This window comes from Peromyscus leucopus, chromosome 1 (assembly GCF_004664715.2).
Source record: "Peromyscus leucopus breed LL Stock chromosome 1, UCI_PerLeu_2.1, whole genome shotgun sequence".
NCBI lineage: Eukaryota > Metazoa > Chordata > Mammalia > Rodentia > Cricetidae > Peromyscus > Peromyscus leucopus.
This window is the reverse complement of record NC_051063.1, coordinates 128343861-128352136: the sequence shown is the minus strand read 5'-3', so window position 1 is coordinate 128352136 and position 8276 is coordinate 128343861. Positions and strand designations below refer to the sequence as shown.

The 8276-nt window shown below is 44.4% G+C and overlaps 1 pseudogene; it reads right to left on the bottom strand.

Annotated features, from left to right (window-relative positions):
• Window positions 1-1241: 1241 nt before the first annotated feature.
• Window positions 1242-1349, bottom strand: LOC114710499 (annotated as a pseudogene).
• Between the last annotated feature and the right edge of the window lie 6927 nt (window positions 1350-8276).

Genomic DNA, 8276 nt, shown 5'->3' with positions numbered 1-8276 from the left:
TGGAGATAGACAAGGAAGAAAGGTTTATGGTTTGATAATGGTGTGTTTGTGGGTCAAAATGACAAGAGATCACTTCTGCTGGACAGCTGTCAACTTGACACAAGCTGGAGTCATTTGGGGTGAGGGACTCTCAGCTGGGAAAATGTCACCACACATTTGCCTGTGGACAACTCTGTAGTGCATTTCCTTGGTCAATGATTGATGTGGGAGGGCCCAGCCTATGTCAGGAAGTGCCACTTCAAGGTAGGTGGTCCCAGATGACATAATAAAGCAGGATGATCAAGCCATGAGGAGCAAGCCCATAAGAAACACTCCTCCGTGGCCTCTGCTTTAGTTCCTGCCTCCAGGTTCCTGTCTCGACACTCAAACCTCAAACCCACATATTCATATATCTCTACATGACATATATTCATACTGCAAACACACATACCACATAACAAACATGCCCAAATACACATATTTTATACAAAAACTGCATATCATGCATGTATAAAGCACATCACACTGTTTTCTACAAGTTAAGGTCGGAGGACAGGGTGCTAATGTTTATTCACCAAGATTGTCCTCTAATGAAGCTCCATTCCCATAGCAATCCTGACTTAAACCAGCCAGCAGGCTCATCCCCATGTCAGATAACGTGCCTCTCAGAGGGAGCTCAAGGGGGCAGTACAGAATCGCAACTTCCATTAAGTCCTGGTCTGCCTTTGAGTTCCTTGAGCTCTTATCAGAAAAAGCATAATTCTTCCAGATGGGCAAGATGACCCTAGGTAACAATTATTCAAAAAGAACAACACTGGTGTACTTATGAAATAAGTCTGGCAGTATTTTGCCGTGGACATATCCCATCTGCCCAAGGAGCCAGACTTTCAGTCTCCTGTCTGTGTTAAGTTGTTCAAATTGTAACCTGGGTCAATACCCAAAAGGGATTTAAGAATGACAGGGTTTGTGGAACACATAAACCTAAGGTGTGTACAAGTTAGTAAGATCTTCTATTCACGGGCGGCTCCTCTTCGAGCATTAGCCAGAGCCAGAAGTTCACTGTATTAAAGGGCTTTTCCTTCATTAACCTCTAAGTGTGTGGAGTGATTTCTCACTGGGAAAGCATATTATTTCTATAACAGTGTCATGTCCGTGGGACACCCAACAAGGGTTCTGGTTTAGACAGAGGACATCAGGGGCTCCAGAGATGAGCACAAGTGCAGAGCGCCACATCAGCACAGGCCATGGGAAGCCTGACAGAGGAGAAGTCCTTCTGCTTTCAAAGGACAGTTTCTGGACAGAGGATTTATCAGATATTAAACTGGTAAGAACAGATACTACACTTTATCTTAGCCAAAAGGAGAGGGAACTCGCCCCTGAGAGCCAGGACCCAGAAGCAGGACAGCTCAGAGACTTAAGAAAGAACCAAACAAGATTGACAAAAAAAAAAGTCAATGTAATGATGCCTAAGGATATTCTGCTATACTCATAGATTGGTGCCTAGCCCAACTGTCACCAAAGAGTCCTCACCTAGTAACTGATGGAAATAGATGCAGAGACCCACAGCCAAACATTAGGTGGAGCTCAGGGAATCTAGTAGACAGGAGAAAGGATTGTAAGGAGCCAGAGGGGTCAAGGACACCACAAGGAAACTCACAGAATCAACTAACCTGGGCTCACAGGGGCTCACAGAGACTGAACTAACAACCAGGGAGCCTGCATATGTTACAGTCATGTAACCTGGTCTTCTTGTGGAAGGGGCTCTCTCTAACTCTTTAGCCTGCTTTTGGGACCCCTTTCTCCTATGGAATTGCTTTGTCCAGAAGGAGAAGGTGCCTAGTCTCACTGCAACTTGATATACCATGGCTGGCTGATATCCACTGGAGGCCTGCCCTTTTCTGAAGAGAAACAGAGGAGCAGGAGTGGGCTGAGGGTGGAGGTGGGGCTGAGAGGAGGGGGGGGAAACTGCAGTCAGGATGTAAAAATAACAAAAACAAATCAGTAAGTACAGAAAAATGTAAATATTTTATAGTATAGAAAAAAAGAAATGGGAACAGAGAGGGTGGAGTGAATCTGGGGAGAGATGAGGTGTGAGGGGAAGCTGGGAGGAGCGGAGGGAAGGAAATGATGGTCGGGGGTTTATTGTGTGAGAAAAAAATTATTTTCAATTAAAAAGAAGAAAAAGAAATCAGTGCTCCACAGTGCCACTGAAGGTCAGGGAGACATCTCGGTATTATAGCCACCCTGGAAGTACATCACTTCCATCATCTTTGCCCCTTCCCTGCTGCGTCTTTGTCTCGTGAATATCCCTCATAATTGCCATTTGTTTGTTATGTTTTCTGTTCTGCAGCAAAGCACAAGCCCCGTGAGGACGGTGTTTCATCTTGCACACAGCTGTGTGTCACAGCACTTGGTGATCACCCGATATTTAAACCAGATTTATTGCATGAAAGAAGAAAGGGCATTATAATCAGAAAAATAATGTCAGAAGGTAAAAATCTAGGCTCTAGGGAGCTGAATTTCTTACCTCTGTCCCCACCCCAAGCACAAGCTCCTGGCGCTCCTCAGGTCCAGGAAACCTGGGGATTTACTGAATGCTAAGGTCACTTTGGCCAACTGAAGTCTTCTGGAAGCAGCACAGTCCAAACATTTGCAAGAAGACTGCAAGAAATCATCTTGAACATTTGTAAAAGAAATGCTGAAGGGCTTTTGTCTACATCTTTCTACTGCTTTAAATGTTTACTGACAGAGAGGATAGCTTTATTCACTGGTCTGTTGAAATGCCTCTGAGTCAGCCACTGACATGGTATGTGCACCCTTTAAAATTAAGACCTCACTGCCACAGGTCCTATGGGTGTGCAAAGCAGGAAGTCACACATTCTGAACCTCTGTGGTCAGCCTAGAAAGTATGATGTGGTGGACAGCCTTCTGCCTTACACACACACTAAGAGAGACTATGGAGGTCCAGCCTCTAATCATCTTTTCCCAGAGTTTCCAGAAGAGATGCTGCTAACAGCAAGAAATAATCTGAGGGAATGAATGCAAGTATACTGAGCTCTTTAGTCCATTCACTTTATTCTTCTGAGACAAAATTCTATCTATACAGCCTCAATTCCATTCTCATACTTAGCTCCTCACTGTCCCTTCTCCTCCTGTCCTCTCATAGTTCTATCTATGTTCTTTCCATCTCATTCTCATCTACGTCTTCATTCCCATCCCCGTCTTCATTCCCTCCACTCTTCTCCCTGTGACCTGTCTCCATACACTTACAATCAGCAATGCCCTGCCCTGGCTTTCTGATCCAGTGGGTTAAGTCTGCTCCAGGGCCATTAAGTAACAGAGGGTCAAAGCATCCTGTCCTCCGACCTTAACTTGTAGAAAACAGACATAAAGGATGTTTACAATGAAAAGTTTAAAAACTTCTCATAAACACTGAAGTAATTTTAATAGCTATTAGCAGTGCTCTAACACTGTGCTCTAGGAGAGGGGCCCCTCTCCAAGTTGTGTGTTGCTGCAGGCCACAGAATCAGCTGTTTTCTGCTATGGGCTTCATGTGCGCTATCATAGCTTCCCCAGTTGACCTTTTTTCCCTCAGAACTTCTAAACAGTGTGGATTGATCATTCCTTGGTGTATACAATTGAGGTATTCGGCTAACAGCCACACAGGCAAGGCTTCCTGCTTCCAGGCCTTTTGTTTCTCTCTTTTTAGCATTAGAATCATATATCTCCTTTATGATTAGCTAACATCCAAGGACAAAGGACAGACAGAACAAGCAGTTAGACTACCAGCTAGTCTCCTGAATTAAGGTAAATGCCCATATGGAGACATCTCCTAGGCCAGATAGACATTAAGTACATAGCTTTGTTTCTCATGTAAATTAAGCTCAGACCCTCCTTTCTTACACAGCCTTAGTGGCACCTCCAGATTTCCCCTCCAACAGTTAACTCAGCACAAAAGGGTTTCTTCCGACTAGGTGCATTCAAGCCTGCTTTGAGGAAAGGGACACCAGTCAAACAGCCAGCCAGACCACCTCATTTTTGACACTCTATGTATATGTTGAGAAAAGTATACAATGATCACGATCAGCCTATCATTCCAACTGCTAAAGGCACAGGTTACATGACTGTAACATACGCAGGCTCCCTGGTTGTCAGTTCAGTCTCTGTGAGCCCCTATGAGCCCAGGTTAGTTGATTCTGTGAGTTTCCTTGTGGTGTCCTTGACCCCTCTGGCTCCTTACAATCCTTTCTCCTGTCTACTAGATTCCCTAAGCTCCACCTAATGTTTGGCTGTGGGTCTCTGCATCTGTTTCCGTCAGTTACTAGGTGAGGACTCTTTGGTGACAGTTGGGCTAGGCACCAATCTATGAGTATAGCAGAATATCCTTAGACATCATTACACTGACTTTTTTTTTGTCAATCTTGTTTGGTTCTTTCTTAGGTCTCTGATTTCACAAAAGTCTGACTTGGTGAGACCAGTGGATTTACTGGTTTTTCTTAGAGGAGTGTAGTGACCTTCAAACAGCTGCATCACCACTAAGCCCCACCTGTAAGGAAGGCACAAAGAAAACCACTTCTCGGGTAGAAAGAAAGGTTTATTGGGGTTCAAACTGCAAAGTCTATCTCCCAGGGTAGAGAGAACAGCAAAATAGCTGAAAAGCAAGCATATTTTCTATGTCATCACAGTGGTGTCCTTGAGCTATTATAGGTTATTCAGATTGACCTGGAACTAGGTGCCCTTGCCCAACATCATTGACCTTTGGGGGAAGATTTTGGCGATTTCTTGCAAATAGGAACCTCCCTCAGGAGATCTGCTTTTCTGATAAACAGAAACTTGCCGCTTACCTGACACCAATTTTTAGGTTGGTTTACCTGGTACCAGTCTTTTTGTTTACCTGGCCAAAGTTCTGTGTTAAGGACAATGTTATCGGCACAACCATTTGGGGGTGCTACTTTGGACCTAACACCAACCTAACATAGATGGTGACCTCATGGAAGGTGCATCACAGAGTCTCACTAACCATCCACTTCCTGCATAGTCTGGTATCTTCCACTCCATGTGCAGCTGGGGGCTGGAGTAATCTCTGGAATCCCAGTGCTGGGTTTCAGGTGCATGCTGTCTGGCCTGGCTCTTACATGGATGCTGGGTATTCAAACACTGCTCCTCATGCCTGCACCACAAGGGAGTGTTTTACCACAAACTGTCTCTCCAACCCACTCTTTCATTTTTAAATCATTTTTAACATATTTTATTTTCAGTGGACACTCACCATATTGAGCTATAATAGCTACATAATGTTGTTTCCAGCTTTTCCCTGTTCTAAGCACCAGTGCCAAGCATCTTTGTTCAGAATTCTACATCCCTGGGAGCCTGGGAATGCTCGGAAGTGTTCAACTAGGTCAGAGTCAATGAATATTGTAATGACTCATATTTTGCCAAATTATCTCCAGGAAAGAATGGAATGTGCCTTCTAACAACTGAACTGTTTCTCTATAAGACACATAGGGTGGAAGTTAATATTTTTTAATTGAAAAATGTTGATTTTTTTCTGTATAATATATTCTGATTATGTTTTCCCCTCCCCTAACTGCTCGCAGATCCTCCCCACTTCCCTACCCACCCAAATTCATACCTTTTCTTTTCTCTCCCAGTAGAATACAAACAGGTACCTAAAATAATAAGAATATTATTAACAAAATAACATAAAAACAAACAAACAGGGAAAAAAAAGAAGATCCGAAGACAAGGCACAAGAGGTACACACACATGCTCAACATATGCATTCACATACACAGAAAACCACTAAAACAAAATCGGAAACCACACTACACAAGCAAAAGATCTGTACGGCTTAAAAAAATGCCCAGACAAAGCATTGCGAGCCAAAACAAGAAAAAGAACCTCCAAAAAATAGCACTGACTTCATTTTGTGTTGGCCATCTCCTGCTGGGCATGGAGCCTGCGTTAAGATGTGCTTGTATACCCAGCGAGACTCCACTGGCAAGAACTGTTTTTTTCTTTGGAAGCAGCTTCTGGGTGAGGGATGTGGCTTGTATCTACTTCCCCTCTCCGGGACGGGACCCCATCTAACTTAGACCTGTGCAGCCCCTGTGCATGCTGCTACAGTCTGTGAGTTCATATGTGTGTCAGCTCCCATATAGATGAGAATTTTTCTGTCCTTCTTGTTGTCATTTTCTTTTACCCTGTCTCTAGTGTTGCCCTCACTCCCACTACTACAGCACACAGCAATCAGAGACATACCAATGGCACTGGCATTCACTTGTCATTTATTATATAACAACCGTTTATTCTTATTCATTGCTATGCCTCCAGACTATGTTACACTCATAACACAATCTCCCTAGTCTTTAGAGTGAATCTGTAGGCTTCACTAATTAGTCTGTTTTCATATTTCTACCCTTTGCCCTTTTGATCTCGTGAGAAGATGCTGAGCCCACTAAGCTGAGAACTAAGTGTGGCCCTCCGAGGTGGGACCTCAACTCCAGCCTCCTAGTGTCCCAGGTGTGTGGCTGAGAAAGGAACTCTGCAAAGTCTTTGCAACCTCTGGGCATTGTCACAGGGGTCTAAAGCTATAATTGGAGGTTATATGAAAATTAGACTTTTCTATAACATCTTGGCATGAAAAAACACAGACTTGTGCCCTCTCCTTTGGCTGGCAGGATAGTTAAACATTAATCTTCAATTAATTGGCACTCCTGCAAGAACCTTCCAAAAGGACTAGGTTTGAAGAACCACAGCACCCCTATTTCAAGCAAGCCCCTCACCCCAGCTTGAAACAGGTTTGAGTTTCAAAATTCTCAGAGCTGCTGACATAGGTCCCAGGACAAAGTCAGGATGTTGAAGAGCCATCTGGTAACAACTGATTAACCACAGAGTGCCCCAATGCTGGAGGTAGTCTATAAAGTTTGACAAGCAACCAGTTAAAACTACAAAGTAAGATAACACAGAAACTCTGGAAAGTCCCTAAAACTTGAGCCAATCAGAACTGTACCCATACTAGCACCTCTAAATGATGTAACCTTATGGTTTTTTGCCTTTAAAACCTGAGCTTGCAGAGGGGCAGGAACCTCCTCCAGCCTCTACTGCGTTGGAGGCTGGACAAGGTCCCTACCACATACCTTGAACTGCTTCAATAAACCTTGCTTTTGCATTTCAGTGAGTTCGTGTCTCTGGTGGTCTCTTTGGGGGTCTTGTGCCCAGGGCACAACAGGTTGAGCCTGATGCCGGCCAGAGAACTTGCCTTGGACTTCACACAGTTCTGATAACTTGTCAGACCATCTTGCAGGAAAAACTAGGGCCATGGCTATGATGGATCAGCAGTGGTCAGGGCTTCACCTTGACCAGGTCTGCTTAGCTATGCAGAACTCTTGCCCTCTATTTAGTCCTGAACCTCATGCCAGAACCCTGAAGATGGAGTGGGGAGTCACTTTTTACTTACTCCTCTTCCAAATGTGGTCACAGTGAATAAGTTGCCTTTCTCTGCCTCTCCCTATTCATTTGTCTTTTTAATTGGCCTATCGAGAATAGATGGAAGAGTCTTGCTTGTTAAGGCTTCCAGGGTCCAAGCTCTGACCTTAAGAACAGTAGTAACATTTCTACTCAAGTTCTTTCCATGTTGATGAAGGCTGGGAATGAGGAATAAACCTGGAATCGTTTCTCTTGTTTTAAGCCTGCCTTGCAAACAAGACTTTGCTTCATCCAAGCCTTGAGATACAAGACAGAACACATCTCTGTAAGTCTACAGATGCAAGTGTACACAGTGAGCCAAGGCAGATTTGGAGACAGTAGGCGAAAGGGGCTGACCTCCTCAGCCCACACAAGGGTTTCATGGAGGGGATCCAGTGGCAGGAGGGGAGATAGTATAGTGAGAAAGAAAAGAAAGCTTTTGATATTCTTCCTCCAGTTAGAGCCAGGGTACAGGGAAGGAAGGCCTAGAGCACTAAGCTTACCAGGGAGCAAGTGGGGGAAATGAATTTTGTTTTACCAGATCCTGAGGCCAGACAGAGGAAGTGAGGGATCAATCCCAGTCAAGCAAGAGCCTAGGGCTGTGCTCCCATGCCTGCTTCCTGAGCCTTGGTTTCTTTCTTTGCAGAGCCTAACCCCAGTGCACACCTCAGTGTGTGAGAGACTCACAGAGAGGAGAGGCATACAGAGTCTGCAGCACAGAGAGGGTGTTTTAAATAACAGATTCATCACATGAAATTACAAAATTTCAAAACAGGCTTTCTGCAGATGCTCGCAGAACCAGGTACCCTACCTTCAGAAGCCCGAGAAGG